Source organism: Crinia signifera, chromosome 9 (assembly GCF_055691185.1).
Source record: "Crinia signifera chromosome 9, ASM5569118v1, whole genome shotgun sequence".
NCBI lineage: Eukaryota > Metazoa > Chordata > Amphibia > Anura > Myobatrachidae > Crinia > Crinia signifera.
The window spans coordinates 24,996,342-25,019,700 of NC_139225.1; the positions used below are offsets into that span (position 1 = coordinate 24,996,342).

A 23,359-nucleotide genomic window follows, 5' to 3' on the forward strand; every position below is an offset into this window, starting at 1 on the left:
TCCCACGTTTTGCGACCCCCCTCCTGCAATTTGCGGACCCCCCTGTGACCCCCCCTCCCGCATTTCACGGACCCCGTGAGAAGGGGGGATGGCGTGCCGCCCCTAGGAAATCCAGCCCTGATGTTCCGGATCTGTCATCAGAATATTGACCATCAGGATTCCACTGTGGGTATTCTGACTGTTGGGAAGTGCTGGCATACCAAAAGTGCGTAAAACTGCTTGCGAAAATATCACAGCCATGCTATTAGCTACAAATCCATTCGCAAGCTGCTCACCAACGAATGACTTCCCAGGACAAGCCCAGGACTTACTCTGCGGGTATGATAGAAACAGGCTGATCGGGGCCGGAGCTGATGTCACACGCCTTCCCTGAGAACACCTGGCTACTCCTGCTCCTTCCCTGACACTCCCAGAAAACGCCCCCAACCGCCGGTTTCCTGCCAATCACCTTGCACACGGCCAGAAATAAAATAAGACGTTGGATTTGCGCGTGGACACTACCATACGCACGCATACACAGTCTATCGATAATCGCCCGGCCTGCAAAATCTTAGCTGTTCAATCAGGTCTGAATAACCCCTGTTTGTGCTAACGGGCAGCACAATACATTCTGCATCAAACAGCATAGAGGTGACTAATGTTACTGTGCCGGAGAAAGCACCATTATCGGGGTAATGCAGTCATGCAGATCTTGTAACGGTTATGGTGCTAAATCTTGCAGGAGGTATTAGGCAGACAAATTTGAATATTTTCATTTTCCTAGATAAACCGTAGAATTTAGTGCTGTGTGCGGGTCAGGCAGAGTTCACAGCAAACATTCATTACCGTTATTGGCGGTATTGTGGAGAGGAACGGCGCAGGTTTGTAAGGGCGATAATACTGCTAATGAGCCGCGGGAAGCAGAGCCAGGAACACGGAACTGAAAGTAATTCTGCCTTATGGAAGCGGGGGACTCTGCTGGGAGCGTGGGGAACCATCACACATTCCTTTCAGCTCATGTTAGAATATACATATATATATATTTTTTTTGTGTGTTCCTGTTGGTTGTTGCATTGAGGCCGATATTTGCCTTTGATGCCACTTAATCGCCCACCGGACACACAAGCGTCAGGCTACATTTATCAGAGGGTGTATCCGCTTGACCATAGCTGAGGATTGCGATTAAAGACTATATTCGGTACTTATGTATTATCTGGACGCCCGATTTTTTCACTGCATTGCATTGCATCGCATGCAATATAGTGGCATACAATGCAATGCAATGCAATGCGATTTTTCATTTTAAAAAACAATTTTTAATTGTATAGTCACCCATGGGTGATTTCATACCCCGCTATCCAACTACGCATGGAGTTGATTTTATATACTCTGTGGAATGCCCTCCTAAGCACAATAAGACTCTCCTCCAGTCTCCAAACCTATAAGCATTCCCTAAAAACTCATCTCTTCAGGCAAGCATATCAAATTCCTGAACCAGTCATAGAACCTTGCGTTCTAGTGGAATCGATGCAATAAAGAATACAGTATCTAACCTTATGTATCAATGCCTATTTCCCTATAGATTGTAAGCTTGCGAGCAGGGCCCTCCTACATTTTGACTGTCTGTAAATACCCTGTTTTGTTGTATCACTGTCTGCTATTGTAAAGCGCAACGGAATATGCTGCGCTATATAAGAAACTGTTAATAAATAAATAAAATATAGTGTGGCGAGCGCAGCGAGCCACCGAGCCCGAAGCGTAAAATCAACTCCATGCGTAGTTGGATAGTGGGGGTATGAAATCACCCATGGTTGACCATACAATTAAAAATCAGGTCTTTACAATGAAAAATCAATCGCATTGCATTGCATTGCAGTGCATGCCTTAAGTAGTGGAATGCAATGAAAAAATCGGGCGTCCAGATAATACATAAGTACCCTATATTCTATCTCTTCTCCCTGTTGCTCATATCTGTATATTAATTGGCTGATTTGGGAGTCGCATTCCTCTGAAGCCTCTTGCCGCGCTCGTGTCTGCAACTATTTTCAAAATATATTTATTTATCGTTTCTTATATGGCGCATCTTATTCCGTTGCGCTTTACAATTGGAAACAGCAGTGATAATACAAACTGGGTAACGATAGACCTACATAGTGGTAGGAGGGTCCTGCTCGCAAGTTTACAATGTATAATGTATATGCTAATGCTAGTCCATACTTGCTTGCTCTCCAGTAAAGGGCGGGAGACTCCTGATAATCGGGTGGAGCTCCCATCCAACTGGAAAAAAAGGCCAAGTCTCCCTTATTGAGTGAAGTGGGTGGCCTAGAGAGCCAATGATGGGATTCTTATTGAACCACGCCCCCTACTGTATTATGCCAGTAATCTCTGCATTGTAGGAAGGTTAGCTACAATTACGCAATGGTGGCCACCATGCCCTCCGTACTGATAAGACCGCAAATGTGCATGGAGGGGAGGGATTCATCCGATGATCAGTGATACCGAATGAATTAATCCACCTCTTCCAGAAAATGGAAGTTTCAATACATTTTAGAACTGCTCCCACAATGTGAAAGCGATTGAGGAGCGGATGCCGGACTGTAAGGGTTAAATTTCTGAATGAAACATTTGGCGTTTAGGTGTAAGCCCCAGACATATATATCCGAGCGTGACACAAGCCCTTCCTCAGACAAATAACCAGCTGAGAAGCCACTTGTGTTCCATTTAATTTCTGCTTCATATATCTTCCTGTCACGGAATGTTCCGCGTTACACAATTATATCACAATGGGAAAGTTGGGAAATGGAGAAATCAGATCAATCATCTGTTTGGTGCGGAGTAACCCGTGACGTTTAATCTGTCACCTGTGGTAGCTACGGTATAAATACATGGGAATTATTCAATGCAAAAGGTTATATGAAATGATTGCCAATAAAATGTTGTTTCCCCCGGTATCTTACAGGACAAATAAAACTCCAAATGGAAATGTGTATGTATGAATCTTAGATGTAAATACACTGTTCAGTGTTACCCGGAGTCAGTTGAGGTGGTTAATAAGACCTGATGGCACAGCTGTGAATTCCCAGGCCGGGCGATTATCGATAGGCTTGCAGTACTTGCCGGCTTTCTGTTTCTCCTCTCCGGGAGAAGCCCAGTAAGGAGACTTTCAATGGGCTTCTGGGGGTGGGAGTGGGACCAGAGCCTGGCAACATCAAGCCCCACCCCTAATCACTAGAACTGCCATGATTTGCTGATGTACATGGAGGGGGTGGGGCTAAATGGTGATAATTTGCATGTTTTAGCCCCACCCCCTCTGTGTACACCCACGAATGCTGGTATTTAAGCAGCAGGGTAGGAGGAGGCCAGGGAGAATGCAGGGGGACTCCAAGGGCTTGCGGGAGGATTGCCCACCCTTCTGGGGGGTCTGGAGGGGGACACGATTTTCGGGAGTCTCCCAACCTTTCCGTTGAGGGTAGGCAAGTATGGATTAATTCCAGTATCTTTTTTTTTATCATTGGCTGTATCAAATTGATTGACAACAGGCATTTGTGGGTGTCACCCTGACGTTTTCTGGAAGTGTCATGGAAACCACATTAGATCGACAATGGGAAGGTCGACAGTCAAAAGGTCTACATGAGCTTCACTATTTCTGTCCCGAATGTTGACATAGTCAACATGGACATGTGGATGGTGGACGGTAGGGTATGAAATAGCGCCTGTCGGCACAAGTCGGCTAAAAATGAAGAAGTGAAAAACCCATGTTGACCTTTTCACTGTCAACCTTCCCATTGTCAACATAATGCGTGTGTCGACCTTCTGACGGTGTTGACCTTAGCCATGGTGACCTATTTCAGGTCTATTTCGACCTAAGCCCTGTCGACCTACATTGGTCGACCTAAAGAATGTCGACCTTCGTAGGGTCGACCTAGTGACCTTATCCCATGCTAAGAGGCTGCTAGTAACTAATTATTTGGGATGGTGAATCAGGCCCATAAAGCGGCTATTGGGCCTGATTCGGTATGGATCATAAATGCCAAGCTGATTGCTATCGATAACCGGTTGCTGTGCGAATTTGCACAGCAGCGATCAGGTCTGAATCAGGCCCAGTGTTGGGCATAACGCCATTAATTGGTGTAGAAAGGTTTCCTGGCCCAGTGCGCGGTGCGCGCTGTGCTGCAATAACAGGCGTGCAGGACACTGTAACCTGTATAACATCCATGGGGAATCAGTTACAACCAGGGGTGTAAGTATGGCTGTACGGGGTGGTACGGCATACCAGTAAAACATATTGTGCCGGTACCCCGTACCGCCATAACAAATACCCCCCGAACTGTGTAATGTGCATGCGCGCATATGTAAGTGGCGGGGGCTGATTCCCTTCGGAGGGGAGCGCATCACTCATCTCTCCTTCACCTCCGTGTCACTGTGACTGGGCTGTCAGCCAATTAGAGCTTGCGGGATACTGCAGAAGTCAGGACACGGAGGGTGAGACCATCTAGAGCTCAACCCACTCTAAACCGTTGCGATGGTAGTGGACTTTAGGTAGAAGGCTGTTGGTGTTCCTCCGCTAACCATTGCTGACAGTGCGGTGTCACTGGTGGACTCCTTCAAGTTCCTAGGAACCACAATCTACCGGGACCTTAAATGGGGGCCCAACACTGATACTATTGTTGGAAAAGCGCAGCAGAGGCTATTCTTCCTTAGGCAACTGAGGAAGTTCAACATCTCACAGAAGCTTCTGCTCCTCTTCTACTCCGTATTTGTGGAGTCTGTACTGTGCTCCTCAATACTGGTGTGGTACGGCTCTGCCAGCAAGACAGACAAATGCAGACTCCAAAAGGTAGTCAGAACCGTGGAGAAGATAATCGGACATACCTTCCCTCTGTCCAGGACCTGTCAAGGGCCAACTACATCCTGGCCATGGCTTGTTTAACCTGCTGCCATCAGGCAGACGCTACAGGGCTATTCCCACCAGAAGCCTAAAAAGTTTCTTTCCTCAAGCGGTTCACCTGTTGACACGTGAACTCATGAACACCTCACTGTCTAGTCGCGCCATAACCCTTTGCACATAAAATAACACGGTGTCCCCTCGGAATAACTTTCTGTATGACTGTACATGTTCCCCCACCTGGTTATATTGTTTATAATGTATGCTGTTTACTTGTTACCCACCTGGCTGCTGCACAGCAAACCGAAAACAAATTCCTAGTATACGCAAGTATAGCCGGCCAATAAAGCTGATTTTGAGTTGTGCTGCTGCTGCTGGCGGGTTATACCTCTTTTACAAAAACCTGCGGCGGCGGTGTAAATGGGTCACGCCTTGTCCCTTTACACGGGACTTCTATCCAGGTCCTGACCTTGGTAGAACACGGCTAGGATCTGGGTAGAGGGTGGTGTAAACGGGTACGCTGGGTCATTTACATCAATGGGGGACGTACAACCTGCGGACCAGGCACAGACAGCCTGCACTGCTGTCTGCTATACTCTGCAGAGAGCAGCGGCAGCAGAGGAGGTGAATGGATGGAGGGGGGGGGGGGTGCACGGGGGCTGGGGGCAGCCCAGCAGATTACCTTAGTGTGGGGGGCATATATGTGTGGCACTGTGGGGGCATATGATATCTGGCGCTGTGGGGGGATATATGGCACTGTGGGGGCATATGTGTGTGGCACTTGGGGCATACCTAGCACTATGCGGGCATATGTGTGGCACTGGGGACAATCTGGCACTGGGGGCATATTAGTAATGGGCATCAGTTGTGCGGCAGCTGCGCAATGGGCATTATGGTGTGGGGCACAATGTGTAACGGGCATTATGGCATGGGTAATGTGTATCGGGTGTGTGACGCGTAACAGGCATTACTGTGTACATTTTGTCCGTGCGCCTTCGGTGCGTAATATCCCTGTGTGCACAAGCCCAAACAGAAATGCCATCGTGTTCTAAAGTTTTGTCATGTAGCCTCTCCCCCCACGTGTCATATGACCACCCCCCTCGAAACGCCCATTTTTCTAAGGCGCGCAGGACAGTACCACTGATACATACTTTCTATTTGCACCACTGGTTACAACACAAGTGTTATGGACTCTCTCAGACAATACAGATTATGCCACAAACAAGGAGCATTGTACTGATCTGTCAGCGCATGTTCCTACATACAGATCCGTGTGGCTGTGGGGCGTAATGCTGTATACACTGCTCAGTGAAGCGACGACAAGATGTTGTTAAGATCCGGCACGTCCTCGGAAAATGTAATGAATATATTTATTTGGCCACCGCAGGGCTAGTGGGAAACGACCCCCCCCCCCCCTCCCTGTGCTGAGTCAGCAGTTACAGAAAATGAGCAAAATTATCCCAACTAAGGCCCTTATTCTGGTTGGTGCGGTCAGAGCCGCACACGGGGCTCCGACCGCACAAACCAAGGGCCGCCCACCCGACGGATCGCCACTGCCGTCCGTACACGGACGGCTGGCGATCCGCATCAAAATGGTGGAGGCGTACGCCTCCACCATGGTGGGAGCTGCCCCCTGCCTTCGATGGTCGTCGACCATCGAAGGCAGGGCCGCACGCCGCGGCAGCCCCGCAAGCTGAGACCACACGGACAATCGTCCGTGTGGTAGCTTGTATGGGGGCTGAAAGCTGACATCCGGCGACGTCAGCTTTCCGCCCCCATGTCATGGTAATGAGGGCGTCATGCCCTCATTACCATGCATACGCCCCGCGTTTGCATGGGAACGCCCATGAAACGCGGGGCGTACACATAGGGAAATGAGGGGATGAAGCCCCTCACGCCCCTATACGCCCCCTTTGCGGCGGACGAAATCCGTCTGCGGCGAAGGGGGCTGCACATGCGCAGAATGACCTCTGCGCATGTGCAGTGGCAAAACATCGGCGGTACGGCCGCACGCGGGCCGTACCGTGCCGATTAGAATAAGGGCCAAAATGAGGCTGTTTGGCAGCCGACGATGACTTTCAGGGGACCTTCTCCGAATATGTTCTAAGAGAGTTCCCACATATAAACCTGTACATAAAACTGCCAGGCGATTACAGAGACAGCGCCCCAGTTCAGTCATAAGGGCCGATTTATCACCATCCACATCCTCGGGTGCGGAGGTGCTGTGATAGAAATGGCCAGATTCGCAATGGCGGTATCAATTGTCGCATGTCGCATTGTGAGACAGCTCTGCCTCTCCGATATCCCACCTCAGTCATATCAAGTTATTTTTATCATGAAAAATCTCTGCCCCCCCATACCGCAGCCCCCCTCTGCTAGTTATCCTTACCAAACCCCGGGGATTGCGGATCGGAGCTCCGGAGTGTTGCCGGTCACCGGGGCTTCATAATGCTGTGACCTACTGCAGGGCCAACTTAACAGTATTGTAGGCTTCACAGGAAAATTGTAAAAAAAACAACAAAGAAACATATCACGCCCCTCCTGTGGTCCCGTGCCATCTCGCCACATGCTTCCATACAGTGAATGGCTTTTGGAACTCTGATTGGTGGATAGCTTTGGCCATCCACCAATAAACACACTGACATCCATGCACTGTCTGTCTGCAAGATCTGAGGCAAATAAAGAGTGCTGGACTCTGATAAGGAGACAGAGCCGGATTGGCCCACCGGGAAACCGGGCCGTTTCCCGGTGAGCTGGACCAGATTTCACTCTGGCTGGGCCGCTTTCCTTCGTTAGAAGCGGCCGCAGCCCAGCCTGGTCACAAACGGCAGCATTGCCCAGAACAAATATGGGCGCTGCACTGTGTGAGCAGCTGCGGCCGCTGGATGTCGACCGAGGTGGTGGTAAGTAGCGTCCGCATCCCCGCCGCCCCCCCCCCCCCGGCTGTGGCGACAGCAAGCACCCCCCCAGCTGTAGTGGCAGCAATTCCCGCTGCCCCCCCCCCGGCTGTGGCGACAGCAAGCACACACCCCCCCCCACCGCTGTAGCGGCCGCAATTCCCACCGCCCCCCCCCCCCCGGCTGTGGCGTCCCCCCTTCCAGGGCCGGATTTCAATACCAATCTGCCCCTGTTAGGGGATGTGCTCTTGTCGGACACAATCCCTTGCATATTACCAAGGGGATGCAGGCAGCATTGGCGGCGGCGGGGGGGTGCATTCGGTGGGACAGCGGGTGGCACTGACCTGTTCACAGCCTAGCAAACAGGACTGAATTAGGCTCAATACTACAGACTTCATAGCCCAATTCCACCATTGTGTATAAAAAAGCCCATATGTCGGGAACACCAAAAATAATCTCAACAACAAAACAAAGGCGTCATTTCCATGCTGATATACACTAATTAAGACGGATTACAGGGAAATACAGAAAGCAGCACTAATAAACAGAAGACAGCTGACAACGTATAGGAAAAGTAAAATAAATTACCAGGCTTTATCTTCCTTACGTCTCATCTACCGACTGCGCCTAAGTAAATACCACGGACATAAACATATCCAAGCCAGCTGTCATTGCTCATAAACACAACACCACCACGTGACAATGATATATATAACGGCGTCCATGTCGGCATAGACACCGTATTAGTGTACTGCGTCCCCTCGCTGCGCCTGACACACTATTTTGTTTTTTTAAATCATGAATAACTCATGTCGTCATTTTTACATGTCAACCTTTTCACCATGTCGAATGAATGCATATCGACCTTTTTCATGTGTTAACCTTCTGCCTGCAGCCTGTCCGCCATGCTCATTGCCGTTACATGAACATTGCCAGGGGTTTCTTGCCTGTTGCCAAGGGGTTACAGGCTCGTTTACAGGGGCTTACATGCTCATTGCCAGGGGTGTCTTGCTTGTTGCCAGGGGTTACATGCACATTGCCAGGAGTTACATACATGTTGCAAGGGGTTTCTTGCTCATTGCCAGGGGTTACATGCTCGTTGCCAGGGGGTTAAATGCCCATTTCCAGGAGTTTCTTGCTCGTTGCCAAGGGGTTGCTTGATCATTGCCAGAGGGTAACATCCTCATTGCCAGGGGTTTCTTGCTCCTAGACATGTTGCCAGAGGTTTCTTGCTTGTTGCCAAGGGGTTACATGCTCAATACCAGAGGGTTACATGCTCGTTGCCAGGAGTTTCTTGCTCATTGCCAGGGGTTACATGCTCATTGCCAGGGGCTTCTGGCACCAGTACTTCCAGAGTTGGACACTTAGGGGTATCGATGTACGTGCTATGCTCTCCTAACTGACATTAAAAATCTACTAGAAGGCAGCCATTTTTGGAGGGTCGTTTTCAGCAGATTCCATGCACATTGCTAGTCTGCACGAAATCTGCAGAGACCCTGTGTCGCCCCCCAATTCGGGCTGCGGTTGCATTGTTATGTCACCGGTTATATACACAAACAGAACGCACATACAGCCACAATGTATCTCCAGGCCTACATGTCTAGCTCCTTGTCCTTAGCCTTCACAATGCCGTAATGAGCACAGGAGCGTCCTGCTGTGTCACAATCCGCAATAACGCTCTCATTCTGCAGTCTATAAGTGCCCAGCAGTCAGCTCCCTCCATCTTCTCAATGAATGTCCCTTAAACGCCTCGGTCATGCAGGAACCCGCGGCGTTATCTGCGCTGTACGTGTTGACACATTTGCAGCGAGGTGGAATAATGACACTGTGAGAGTCTAGTTTCCAGTATAGTCTAATAATCTATGATTGCCTGACTCTATTATCTGGTGCCCACGCCTGGCACACCGCGCCGCGGCATCACGTTACTGGGGAAAACAATTCTATTCTCTCAGTTTCTGAGGTGTAAACAGCAACACATATGGAACAGCAGACAAGACACAAATTACCAGCGAGCCGCGTATCGTATCACGGCGCTCATTCTGCCGCAGAGATTGCGGGAAGCTCAACAAGCGCTTGTTCGGCTGCGGCACTGAGAGTCCCAGTAGGCTGGGGTGCAATGGTCATGTCAAAAAGCTAAAAGCTGGGGTGACATGCTGGGATCTGTAGTTCTACAACAGTAAGCTGGCCATGCTTTGGGCTCACTATTCTATGGTAGGGTATGAAATTACATTCTGCGTTTGAAAAAAAAATGTGAAAAACTCATGTCGACCTTTAAACTGTCGACCTTCCCATTGTTGACCTTAAGCTTGTATCGAAATTCTGATCCTGTCGACCATATCCCTTACAGAGTGGTCTTTGATGACTGGGGACATGATTTCTACCCTGCCTACTGACTTTGTATCCCTCTCCTGCGGACTTTCCTGGGGGACGGAAGTGCTGGAGGGTAGGCAAGTACAGAATACTATTTTAATGTTTGGTTGTATCATACTTGCCTACTTTTAAAAACTAGTTTCAGGGAGGTTATAGTTGGTAGCAGGATTTTGCACAGCGCCACATTGAGGGGGCGTGTCATGCTCCACTTAAGGGGCGTGTCTAGTTCCATATATGGAGATTGTGAAAAGAGATTGTGAACGTGGCACCTAGAAGCGTGGGTCTGCACTGCTACATCTGAGAGGAACCTTTTAAAATGACTTATATCCAAATGTAGATGATCCCAAAGCAGTTAGTAAGAGCTACTATAGTTGGTAAAGTGCTGGGAAATGGTGCTGCTGATTCAGTGTAAATGTATCTGTCTCTCATTCCATTTCCCCCCAAAACTGTATCAGTGTAATGTGGTCTAGGTGACATGAGGGAGATTGCTAGACTAATGAGGGAGAGAGGGAGATTGCTGCTATGTCAGGGAGTCTCCTGCAGAATGCAGGGGGGGGCAGTAACTATGATGTAACAGTGTTATGTGGGCTAGGTGAAATGAGGGAGATTGCTAGACTAATGAGGGAGAGAGGGAGATTGCTGCTATGTCAGGGAGTCTCCTGCAGAATGCAGGGGGGGGGGTAACTATGATGTAACAGTGTAATGTGGGCTAGGTGAAATGAGGGAGATTGCTAGACTAATGAGGGAGAGAGGGAGAATGATGCTATGTCAGGGAGTCTCCTGCAGAATGATGTAACAGTGTAATGTGGGCTAGGTGAAATGAGGGAGATTGCTAGACTAATGAGGGAGAGAGGGAGATTGCTGCTATTTCAGGAAGTCTCCTACAGAATGCAGGAGGGTATGCATCTATGGGTTTTGTCATAGTTACATGAGGGAGATTGCTAGACTAATCAGGGAGAGAGGGAGAATTCTGCTATTTCAGGGAGTCTCCTGCAGAATGCAGGAGGGGAGGTAACTATGGTGTAACAGTGTAATGTGAGCTAGGTGTATTGAGGGAGATTATTAGACTAATGAGGGAGAGAGGGAGATTGCTGTTATTTCAGGGAGTCTCCTGCAGAATGCAGGAGGGGAGGTAACTATGGATCAACACTTGGTTCTGATCTGCGCTATGTTTGGATCGGTGGCAGCTGGTCCGGTAACTGTGCGCAGCGTCTCAGTACAAGGGGCAGCACTGTATTTATGTCATTGTTTGTGTTACTGCTGGAGCTCCTGGACTGGGAGAGGACCCTAATCTGCTCTGTCTGCAGACAGCAGTCCGTCACCCAAATTCTGCATCGGCCTAAGGTTCTATATACCGAGCCTTGGTGAGAGATGGGCATAGATAAAGTACCAGTTAATTGGCCCCTAACTGTCATTTTTCCAGTCTGTAACTTTCCGCTCCCAAACGCCCCCAACACTACCCACCCCTACTACCACTTGGCTCTTATACTCTAAAGGACATTTTCCAATACTGAGCAGAACATTTCCCCTGCAGACATCTCCTTCAGATATGGCTGATCTGCGGCCCAGCTGTGCAGAGCTGATTGCAGAATCTATGCCCTGGAAAACATTTCCACTGGATTACAGCTTAATGTGCCAGAGTTTTCCCTAATGTGTCAGGTGCTCTGGTGGCCTGGAAGCAGCAGGTAATATCTCAGCATGACTGTAGGCCTCTATATTAGCATTTCTTGCCCAGGCAAGTTGTCACATGATTCTCAGAATGGTCTATTGCGAGCTCACAAGGCTGCGGGGCCGTTAATGCACTTGCTGCATCATAAGCAAAATCTACCTCTATAATATCATTATGGCGCACAGGATGTGAGCCCGGGGAGGCTGCTTTCTGCAAGCCCAATATTGAATTTCTATTTTAAACTTTATTTACAGTCATTTGGAATTTTTATTGCCTAGAACGTTGCTGCTCTTAGGCTCTTATTCAGGTTGACTTGTAAGTCTGCGAATTTCGCAGGCTTGTGAATCCACCATTCGCCGCCCACACAGCTGCGCCCCCCCCCCCACCCACGGTGCTACAATTAGGGTGGCCATTCCCGAGATTGAAATCGGCGGGATCGGCGGCATCCCGGGATTTGGCCACTAAAACGCCGGGATTTCAATCCCGGGATTGGAGTTTCCAATCCCGGGAATTTCGGGATTAGATTGCACATGCGCAGTCTAATGCCGGACAGTGTCTGAACTAGTGTTTAGACGCTGTCCGGCTTCTCCTGTCCCGGGCAGTGCGGCTCTGCGCAGCGTGACGACGTCAGAGGTCACGCTGCGCAGGCCACACAACAGCCTGGCAGTCTGAATCCACGCTGACCTCCCGCCGCGCTGACCTCCCGCCACCTCCGAGAACGCCCACCCACCAAGGCTGATCCCTGTAGCATCGCCCGACGTCCACCCGCCCAGGCTGCATCATCCAACCCACCCACCCAGGCTGCATCAGCCCGGCCGCACCGCACCTGTAAGTAAATATGCGGGTGGCCTGGGCCGGGTTTTTGCATTAGGGAAGCCAATCCCGGGATCCCGGGATTGGGCATTTTTCAATCCCAAGTTCCAGGATTGAAAAAATGCCCCGGGATTGGCTTCCCTATCTACAATACATCCTAAATCTGTCCCTGCACCAGAATGCCATGCCAGGAGGTGGGTGCTCCTCTATCTCAGCATGAGGAGTGACAGCTGGGCAGAATTGCACCACTTATGTGAACGAATGGATTAATATACAGCGGTGAAACCAGCGATGTTCCAGCGGTTTAAGTAACAGCTCTTTAATTTCAACCAGTCTGTAACAAAACAAAATCAATACAATAACACAGCAACATATTGGTAATTATGTACAGCATGGGCCTTTGTGGCAAGTCCAAATTCAACTATTATAATGAACAATCAATGAAATAAGATTCATTTTGGAAAAACAAACACAGACGCATCAGCAAAAAATCCTCATCCTCCCCGACTGATCCAATAAGGAGAACAGTGGAGAATCCGTGGATCGCAGAATCAGTACGGAACACGCACCTCTGTATAAGTGAAGGAAGGGCACATATTTTCAGATAGCCCTGCCGTTCGTAATGAAAAGTAAGCCTGGACTGGCTTTTCAGTTACAAGCTGTCCTCCAAATTCGGGGCGGGTATCAACATGCCTGCGTGTGCAGGGGAATACCCAGCATGTTTATAGCATACTTGCCTAACCTCCAGGAATGGCCGGGAGGGTCCTACAAATCGTACCCCCCTCCCAGCCCCCTGGGGAGGTGGACAAGTCTCCTGCATCAACTGCACAGCCCTGGCTGTCATTTTAGCCCCTCCCCCAATCCACAGACCCGCAAATGAATGTGGCTTGCTGTCATTGGGGGCAGGGCATGGTGACATCAGCCTTGTCTCGCCCCCCCCCCCTTTCACTCCTCTCCGGGCTTCTCCCGGAAAGGAATTATAAAAAGTAGGCAGGTGTGTGACAACATGTGGCCATACCTCCCAACTTTGGCAGCCCAGCGGCGCACCGGAATTTTCGGGGGGGCGTGGCCTATATTTGCGGCTCTCCCGCGAGGCCACGCCCTCATTTTGCCACTATGGGGGCATGACCCAGAGGCTCTGTGAGCCTCTAGCCATGCCCCCAGCCCCCTGGCTGCGGGAATAGACGCTGTGCGCATGCGCACAGCGTTTATTCCCCACTGCTTAGCAGCTGACAGGGGGGACTCCCAACAGCCCCCCACACCGCGGGACACTGCCGCCCGCGGGTGGGACAGGCCCTGATAATCAGGACTGTCCCGCTAAAATCGGGACTGTTGGGAGGTATGTGTGGCGGAGGCAGAGGAGTAATGGCGGGAACAGGAGCCACCAGGGGACTGAGGGCCTTATTCTAGTTCACTCTGACAAAATCCTTCTTAGATGGACAAAACCATGTGCATTGCAGGGGGGCAGATGTAAAATGTGCAGAGACAATTAGATTTGGGTGAGTTATTTTGTTTCTGTGCAGGGTAAATACTGGATGCTTTATTTCTACACTGCAATATAGATCTCACTTTGAAGTAAAACCCCACCCAAATCTAACTCTCTCTGCACATGTTACATCTGCCCCCCTGCAGTGCACATGGTTTTGTCCATCTAAGAAGGATTTTGTCAGAAAGAGTGAACTAGAATAAGGCCCTGAATGAGAACTAGTGTGATACAGTACACAGTCCTGAGCGAATACTCACACTATCGGTTCCGCTGCGCTATAGATCACCTGATTGGATCTCTAACTCAGCAACAGTTTCTGCCTTTTTTATTACTGAATCATTTCCTTTTTTGGGGTCCTTGATTGAAGCGAGAGAGAAATATGCATTTTTCTGTCGCCGGAATAAAATAAACAGCTTAAAAAAACCTGTTCTTCTGATCAAAGGTGGAATAATCACACGTAATGAAATCTGGTTTTAGCTATAAGATGAGAACGCCTCTCCGCACCACAGCAAAGGCAATTATGGTGCGTGCTTCTGCAGCACTCATCCAGTTATTAATTTCTCTGCCGCATCTTCATGCAAAACTTATTTGCTTTTTTTTTTATCCCAATGCAATATTCTGGGGCTGATGCTCACCAGGTTAGCTTGTGTTCTGGAAATGATTACTGATTTGCTTCTGAGAAACATTTCATTTAACACTTATGTCCACAATGCAAGAGACAAACACAATGAATGAATATAGCACTATAGGCGGCGTGTGATGTCAGATGCGGAGCGGGTCCAGCATGCGACATCACAACTCAGGCAGGTCCAGCGTGACATCATAACGTGGCGGACGTCATCATGTCAACCCGCATGCCTATGGCTCCTGTCTTTCCCCTCAGCCACCGCCAGGCAGTCAGTCGTGATTAGACACCTACTACTGACTGCCTGGCAACATTAAAAGTTTTCAACAGGTCCCGCCCACTTAAAAAGTGGGCATGGTCGATTATCCACAGGAGACAGACAATAGTTCAAGACAATGGGGGGCTCTGGTTGGCCGCCTGCTTATATTCCCTGGGGCGGTTGCTTTGCTGATTGGCTGCTGGCTGCAGAAGCAATTAGGACAGCACCAGGAAATACTGTAGGTTTACCTGGCTTTACTTGAATCATGAGATCACTGGGGAACTGGCTGCTGGATAGGTGTGCAGGAGTCAGCTGACTGCAGGTGTCAGGACGGGATGCAGTTACAATCCCGGTGGTCGGAATCCCGAAATCCCGACACTTTCTCCCTCTGTGGGTGTCCACGACACCCATAGAGGGAGAATAAATTAGTGCGCTGAGCATAGCGAGCCCTCAAGGGGGGGCGATCCACGTCCTCCCCTTGTCGGGATTTCGGCGGTCGCGATTCTGGCGTCGGGAATTTGAACGCCGGGATTTAGTACCAATCCCGTCAGGGCAGCGCCCATGTAGCTCCTGACCTGTGAAGAATGCAGGTTGACAAACAGCCACAGACAGCACCGGCGGCCGATCTGCGGCGGACAATACACCAGGGTGCCAGTAAGTGGTGCATGCGAGCAGCGAAATCACCGGGGTTCCTGACAGGGAGCCCCTATTGTGATTGACCATATTGGGATGCCAGGGTTGGTCTTTGACCTCTGACACCCCCCCCCCCCCCCACCAGGATATCGTATGGATCCCCTTGCCATACCCCTGTATGCAGTCCCTCCTTCGGGATACCGGTGTTGGTATTCTGACTCCCTGCAGGGTTTCCTACTTTTAAACTGTCCTCTCCAGGAGAAGACAGCCAGCTAGAAGAAGCAGGGGGCGAGCCGAGAAAGGGCCGGAGCTGGAGGCAGGGCTAACAGTGGGCCCTGTTTAGGGGGGTTGCCATTGCAATAGCATCATTGTGGCCACGCCCCCCCACACGCCGGTATTACAGGCATTTCACAGTGGGGTCAAAATTATGTGATTTGCGTCATCTGAACCCTGCCGAGGGGGGATTGTGAGGGACTTGCACACCTTCCCGGGGGGGCCGGGAGCCGTACCCGATATTCGGGAGCCTCCCGGGCTATTACGGGAGGGGCGGCGAGTATGCCCCCTCCGCCAGTCCCGTATGTATTCCAAAAATTTTTTTAAACAAACCTGCAAATCTGAACAGGTGATTTCATTATCTAGATGGCCAAATTAATCAATAAATAATGTATCAGATACATCCATTACCAAGACAAGCGCCAAAGATCCCACATCAAGCAAACTTTGCTGTAAAGTCGAAAAAAATTGATTCAGACTACAAGATGTGTGAATAGGAAATCATCGGATGAATAATTCATGACCGCAGCGAATTATACTAATAACGTTTCCCTTCATTCCGTCTATGATTATGTAAAGATTCCAACAGAATCATCAGTCCGTGATCGGAGGAGAGGGGACCAAACATGCTACAAGCTGGAACGCGGTCTACGGGCGCATTACGCGTGTCACAAAATGAATAAACGAGATTATGTTTAAAGAGTGTTGGAATTAAAGATTTCTCCTATCTGCAAGTTTCGGTAAATACTGCTATTTGCAAATATATCTGGCGTTTACTTGGATTACATCGGTTCTTTCATGTAACCTGAAATAGTTTCTGTAACCACTTCATTGCATGCAGAAAATGTCATTTCCTGCAAACCACTTTACAAGGGTGATTCAAGTTGGCTCGATAAAGCAGCAAAAATTGCTGATTACTGAGAGCTGAAACGCTGCCCCGCTGAACGCAAACCCCCTGCTTCCCAGGGCTGTATTAAGGGGGGCACAGGGTCGCAGTGCCCCTGGCCACCCCTCTATCTCTATCCTGTGGTTGGCATGTATTTTTCAAAAACATTTTTTTTTTTTTTGCTAAAGGTATTGTGCATGGGAGTGGGGTAGTGCTGCGGCTTCACCTATCTGCCAATGTGACAATGATTAATGGTGCTGAGCATCGGGAGCCAAGGCACACTGACTGCACAAGTGTGCAGTGCATTACTGGGAGTTGACTTAGTCCCATGATACTTTGCACAAGAGGTTAGAGGCTGAGAGGCTTGTGCTGTTCTCTGCTTGGTGGAGCTCAGCATATGCTTCTCAGGCCCATGGAGGACAGCAGCATCGGCCTCATCATGGGAGGGTTTTTAATTAGAGGCAGCACTGAGCCTGTCAGGGCTCCTACAGAGTAAGGTACAGAGGGAGAAACACAGACTTTTCATGTGGTATTTTATATATATGTTTATATTAACCCCCCCCCTCAGTTACCCATTGACCAAGTTTATCCTGCCTTTATTCTGTGTTTTGACAGTGTAATTTTCTCCCGTGCAGTTTGCGGCCAGTAATGACAAGTGGGAGGGGGCCCCCCTGTCTAAAGTGACCCCGGGCCCCCCAAAGGTTTAATCCAGCCCTGCTGCCACAGAATCCTCCGCCCCCCCTGCCCTCCCCACAATGAACAGCCCGGCGAGTGTGTAACTTGCCAAAGCTGTTCAGTGCTGTTCGGTGCTGGGGTTTGCACATGCGCAGAAATGCGCAAAACTCGACTATCGGGGCTGGACGCGAATCTGGATCGCTATGAGCGATAATAATCAGCCCCAACTCTGTTATCGTCCCAGCAAAAGGGCAACAGCCACCATATACTGTGTCTGCATAGGGTTCCAGATTAGAAGGTCGGGTGCTGGATGACTTCTGCACAGTTGGGATTCCCACAGTCAGTACACTGACAGAATCCCGACTGTTAAATGCGCAACAGTCAGGTTCCTGACTTACAGGGGCTATTCTCCCTCGTGGGGCTCCACAACCCCCATAGAGGGAGAACAGAACCTGTGGTGAGTGCAGGGGGCCCGCAAGGTGCTTCTTTGCACTCGCCCCCCCCCCTGTTGGTGAACCGGCAGTCGGGAATCCGATGTTTGTATACTGAGCATCGTAATCCTAACTGTCGGCCCAGCATACTACACCTAGAAGGTCTACAGTGTCTAGATAGACCGTCGATAGGTCGACCCCTATAGGTCAACAGGCAATAGGTCGACACATTGAAAAGGTCAACATGCTCTATGTCGACATTGACAAAAAGTCAACACAAGGAAAGTGTCGATGTGGCAATGGTCAACATAGGAAAATAATGACATGAGTTTAAGAGTGTCTAGGTCAATATTAGTTGACATTTACCCCCAATTACTGTAATAGGTTATGTGGATGGGTACGCTGTGATGAACAGGTGGGTTTTCAATGCCCAATTCAATTGTTTTGGGTGCACATTAATTATTGCTCTGGCACAAGCCCCTGGTTTATCTGTGTTTAGTGGCTAAAGCCCAAATCCATGGGTATTTCACACATTTCTGCTTGCCACCCCTGAAGCCTACAAGCAGAAATGTGGGTGACCACAGCATTTGCCCCGATCAAGCAACAATTGCTCGCACGGGCGTCCATTACTTAGCGCGGCACAAAAAACCCTGTAATTTTCCTCCTATGTAACAATTTTTGGGCGACTGATAAAGTTCACATGAAATATTAGGTTAAATGAATTACGGCCCTTCCCTAACAACTGCAGGCAGATGCTCTGAGGTAAATTCACTAAAGCTTCTAAAAATGTAAAGAGGCGAGATTGCCCATAGCAACCAATCAGATTCTGTCTATCATTTTGTAGGATGCAGTAGAGAGATAATATACAGAATCTGATTGGTTGCTATGGGAAACAGCGCCTCTTATCATTTCAGGGTTTCGAAAATGGACATGGAAAATGAACATGGGTCAATATATACCCATGTCCACCATAGTGTCCTGTGCACGTAATGGGCCTAATTCAGGTTGGCCCGGGAAGCAGCGGTCGTTTGCTGTTTAGCAAGCACCTTAATGCCGCCCCTCGCATGCGTCCGCTAGCAGGAGAAAGCATTCGATGGTCACCGACCATCGAGAAATGATTTCTCCTGCCTTTGGAAATAAAAGTCAGTCTAACCTGGGCGGGTGCTGATGTCATGTGACGTCAGCTGCCCCCCCCCCCACAGGCATTAGCCCGCCCGTGTTCCCAGGGGAATGACCAGTGTTTTAATGGGGACACCCATAAAACTCTGGGCACACCCCTGCTCCGGTGCGGTGCCCAACCCTGGCCCCGCAGCGTACGGCCCGGCCAGTGTGTAACTTGCTAAAACCGTTCACTGCCAGTTTCTTGCACATGCGCAGAAATGCGCCTGCTCAAACCCCGACCATAAGTGATCCTGAACCGGCCCCAATGAGTGTTCCCCTCAACCTCCATTATAGATGATCATCAGAACATCTCAGGCGATGATAAAACTTGGGGCTCTACAGATGATCCAATTCCAGAAAAGATGGTGATTATGGGTTACGGTACAACTGTTAGACCTCACTTACAGTAAGTCGACAGTCATTAGGTCGACCACGGAAGGTCAACATGGGCCAAGGTCGACATGGTTTTAGGTCGACAGTCTTTAGGTCGACATGAGTTTTTCACTGTTTTTTTGCCCAACTGTCGACACAGTCGACATGGACAGAGTTGGAGTTGAATCGCAGCCCCTCGCATCGCTCGAGGTGCCTCGCTACGCTCGGCACACTTTTTTATTCTCCCACCACGCCCTAGAGGATGGTAGGGCATGAAATTCCGCCTGTCGGCACATGTCGGCTCAAAAAAACTGTGAAAAACTCATGTCGACCTAATGAGTGTCGACCTAAAACCATGTCGACCTTGACCCTTGTCGACCTTTAACCCTGTCGACCTTGGCCCATGTCGACCTTCCTTGGTCGACCTAAGTGAGGTCTAATAGATGACCGTTTGCCGTGATTATGATGGTCACAGTGGGTCTATTATTTGTTAATGGCGCAGTTTACAGTAAGTGATTGTGACGAATGTCCCCTGTGTACGCGGATTAGCAGGTACAAACTCTCTTCATCATTACCCTGTGACACCCAGCGGCGGGGGAATCCCTCACCAGGGACACAGTTATGGAAGGAAGTTGGGCATCTTTAAGTGAAGGCGTTACAGCTGCCCAGCCCCTGGGTTCGCTGATAGTTTAACCCATCTGAGTGTTATATAACAACCTGCAATTTTCTCCCGCACCATTGGATGATTAAATAAGCAAGCGGCGCTCTCTACTCTATTCGATCTGAGTGACTGATCCCGGGATTACACGAAAGCCGTCAATCGTGGACTAGAGGGAAAGGAGGGGGGTCTGATAACGCTGCAGCCAGCTCAGAAGTGCTGCTAGGCAGGTATCCTTGCACACAGAAGGTGAACGTTACCGCCATGACAGAGAATAGAGAACGGTTAGCAGAAGTGCGCTGTTGTCCACTAGCATTTGCATATTACCACAGCCGCTGTCCCCCCCCCCCCCCCATTCCTTTTCCGAGGATCCACAATATGCTACAGTCTCTGTATCAGCGTCAAACACATTTATTTACATTATTTATTTATATATCTGGATACTGTCAGGACTCGCGGGTTTTGTGATTCTGTCTGCTGATCAGGAGTTAACAGGCTGACTGGCGGGCAGAAAAAGGCAGGCCTAATGTAAGTCTTTCTCATAGACAAAGTCAATGCATCCACATGTACCTGGAAGTACAGGGTAACAGTCACTGGAGCACAGGTGCCTGGAAGCACGGAGTAGAAGACACTGGAGCACAAGTGCCTGGAAGCACGGAGTAGAAGACACTGGAGCACAGGTGCCTGGAAGCACGGAGTAGAAGACACTGGAGCACAGGTGCCTGGAAGCACGGAGTAGAAGACACTGGAGTACAGGTGCCTGGAAGCACGGAGTTGAAGACACTGGAGCACAGATGCCTGGAAGCACGGAGTAGAAGACACTGTAGCACAGGTGCCTGGAAGCTTCGAGTAGAAGACACTGGAGTACAGGTGCCTGGAAGCACGGAGCAGGAGACACGGGAGCACAGGTGCCTGGAAGCATGGAGCAGGGGCCAATGGAGCACAGGTGCCTGAAATCATGGAGTAGGACCACTGGAGCACAGGTGCCGGAAGCATGGAGTAGGACCACTGGAGCACAGGTGCCGGAAGCACGGAGCAGGTACAGCTTGTGCACTGGTGCCTGGAAGCACGGGATGACTGCAACTGGGGCACAGGTGCGGGTAGCTGAGATCTGCAGCAGTGAAGGTAGTCATAGGTGCCGACACCAAGGCACGCAGGTGCAGGTGGTCACAGATGCAGGAACTGGAGCTCACAGGTGCAGGTGGTCACAGGTGCAGGAGGTCACAGGTGCAGGAGGTCACAGGTGCAGGAACTTGAGCTCACAGGTGCAGGTGGTCACAGGTGCAGGAACTTGAGCTCACAGGTGCAGGTGGTCACAGGTGCAGGAACTAGTACACAGGTGCAGGTGGTCACAGGTGCAGATGGTCACAGGTGCAGGAACTTGAGCTCACAGGTGCAGTTGGTCACAGGTGCATGAACTAGCACACAGGTGCAGGTGGTCAGAGATGCAGGAACTGGAGCACACAGGTGCAGGTGAACGCTGGTGCAGGTACTTGGAAGCATACAGGTGTAAGTGAACGCTGGTGCAGGTACTTGGAAGCACACAGGTGTAAGTGAACGCTGGTGCAGGTACTTGGAAGCACACAGGTGTAGGTGAATGCTGGTGCAGGTACTTGGAATTGTAGCCCCCAGGGACAGGTGGGCGGTACCTTGCTTGGTGCAGTGGCGTTCGGTTCTGCCGCTGTCCTTTGTATCCGGTCCAGAATCTTCTCGCTGCGGTGGGATGGGCGGTACAGACCAGGCGACACAGGTGTAACTTTGACTTTTTATTCTGGGACTGCAACTAGGGGCGCCAGCCTTTGTTTTGCGCCTTCAAACAGGGCGATTACTTCAACATAAATCAGGACAGTACAATATTACAAATATACACACAATCCCGGCACACAGTACTGGGTTTCCACAATGCTTCTGGCAATAATCAATTTCAGCACCTTTTACCTTAAGGGCACTAGTGCACCGATCCTATTCTATATTAGCGGTGTTACTGCCCAACTAATGGGGTCATGCGACTCCTTTTACACTACTTGACTGCGGTAAGTATAAACCGCTTGAACACACGTATAAGGTTGGGTGCAGTATCACCGGCGAATTGAATGAGGTAGAACTTTACACTTTAACTTGCATATACGTTCAAGGCACATAACATTAATATCACAATATCACAATCCTATAATAACACAAAACCCACGTACCCGGGTACTCTTATAACTGAGGCCGGCTAGTCCTGTAAGGGGCCTATGCATAGGACTTAGTGTCTGGGGACAATGCTAGGATCCAAACTCCGCTACCCTGGCAGTCCGCGGGTACCACAATAGGGGCGTTGCTGGTGGGGCGTTAGGCGATGTTGCTGGTGGGGCGTTGGGAGGTGTTGCTTGTGGGGCCCAATGACAGTGGGACAGTTAGGGCCTACAAAGGGGTTGTCCTGGGCTGAGGGGATTTGTACCTGTAGGACGGTGTTAACTCCGGCTGGGAGGCTCAAATTTTCATCGGTCGCAGTGTACCCCTTGGGTACCGCTAGTGTGGGTGCCAGGCGTTGCCACACTCCGCTACACTGCGCCCCCGGCTGTTGGTGGACTGGCTGCTTTAGATGCTACTGCTGGGCTCTGCTGCTCCTGTTCCCTGGCCCTGCGTACCCCACTGCTGGTGGACTGGCTGCTTTAGATGCTACTGCTGGGCTCCGCTGCTGCTGTTCCCAGGCCCTGCGTACCCCACTGCTGGTGGACTGGCTGCTTTAGATGCTACTGCTGGGCTCTGCTGCTCCTGTTCCCTGGCCCTGCGTACCCCACTGCTGGTGGACTGGCTGCTTTAGATGCTACTGCTGGGCTCTGCTGCTCCTGTTCCCTGGCCCTGCGTACCCCACTGCTGGTGGACTGGCTGATTTAGATATTTACTGCTGGGCTCTGGCAGCTTGACTGCAACTGCTGTGTTCTTTTGTACAGTTTGCACGCTGCCTGACTGGCTCCTTCTCTCACAGGCCAGGCTGTCACTCATTACTGGAGTTCTCTGTTGCTCAAGTGTCTGGCAGGTCAGGGGTCACAGGTGCCACGCTGCTGTCTTCCTCTCTCTAGGTTTCCCAGTGTCTTTCAGGCTGCATGGAGAAGTCTCCTCTCCCTGTGCTAGCTGCTAACTTCCTCAATCACGCTGCTGGCTCAGGTCACCTCTGACCTCTCTTCCTGTCACACTCCAGCCTGTCTGTGTTTAACTCTTTAGGTCTGAGCTGTGCCTAGTGCTGGGGTATATTAACCCCTGGTTAACTGGAATGCACAGCACCTATTATTCCACAGTTA

The 23,359-nt window shown here is 50.1% G+C and overlaps 1 long non-coding RNA gene across 1 annotated transcript in view; it reads right to left on the reverse strand.

Annotated features, from left to right (window-relative positions):
• The window catches only part of LOC146036529 (uncharacterized), a 108,291-nt gene extending 85,071 nt beyond the window's left edge, over positions 1-23,220 (reverse strand). Inside the window, exon 1 of the long non-coding RNA XR_014460830.1 lies at positions 22,516-23,220. This is a non-coding gene — a long non-coding RNA (uncharacterized LOC146036529). The remainder of the gene's footprint in view (positions 1-22,515) is intronic.
• Positions 23,221-23,359: the final 139 nt, after the last annotated feature.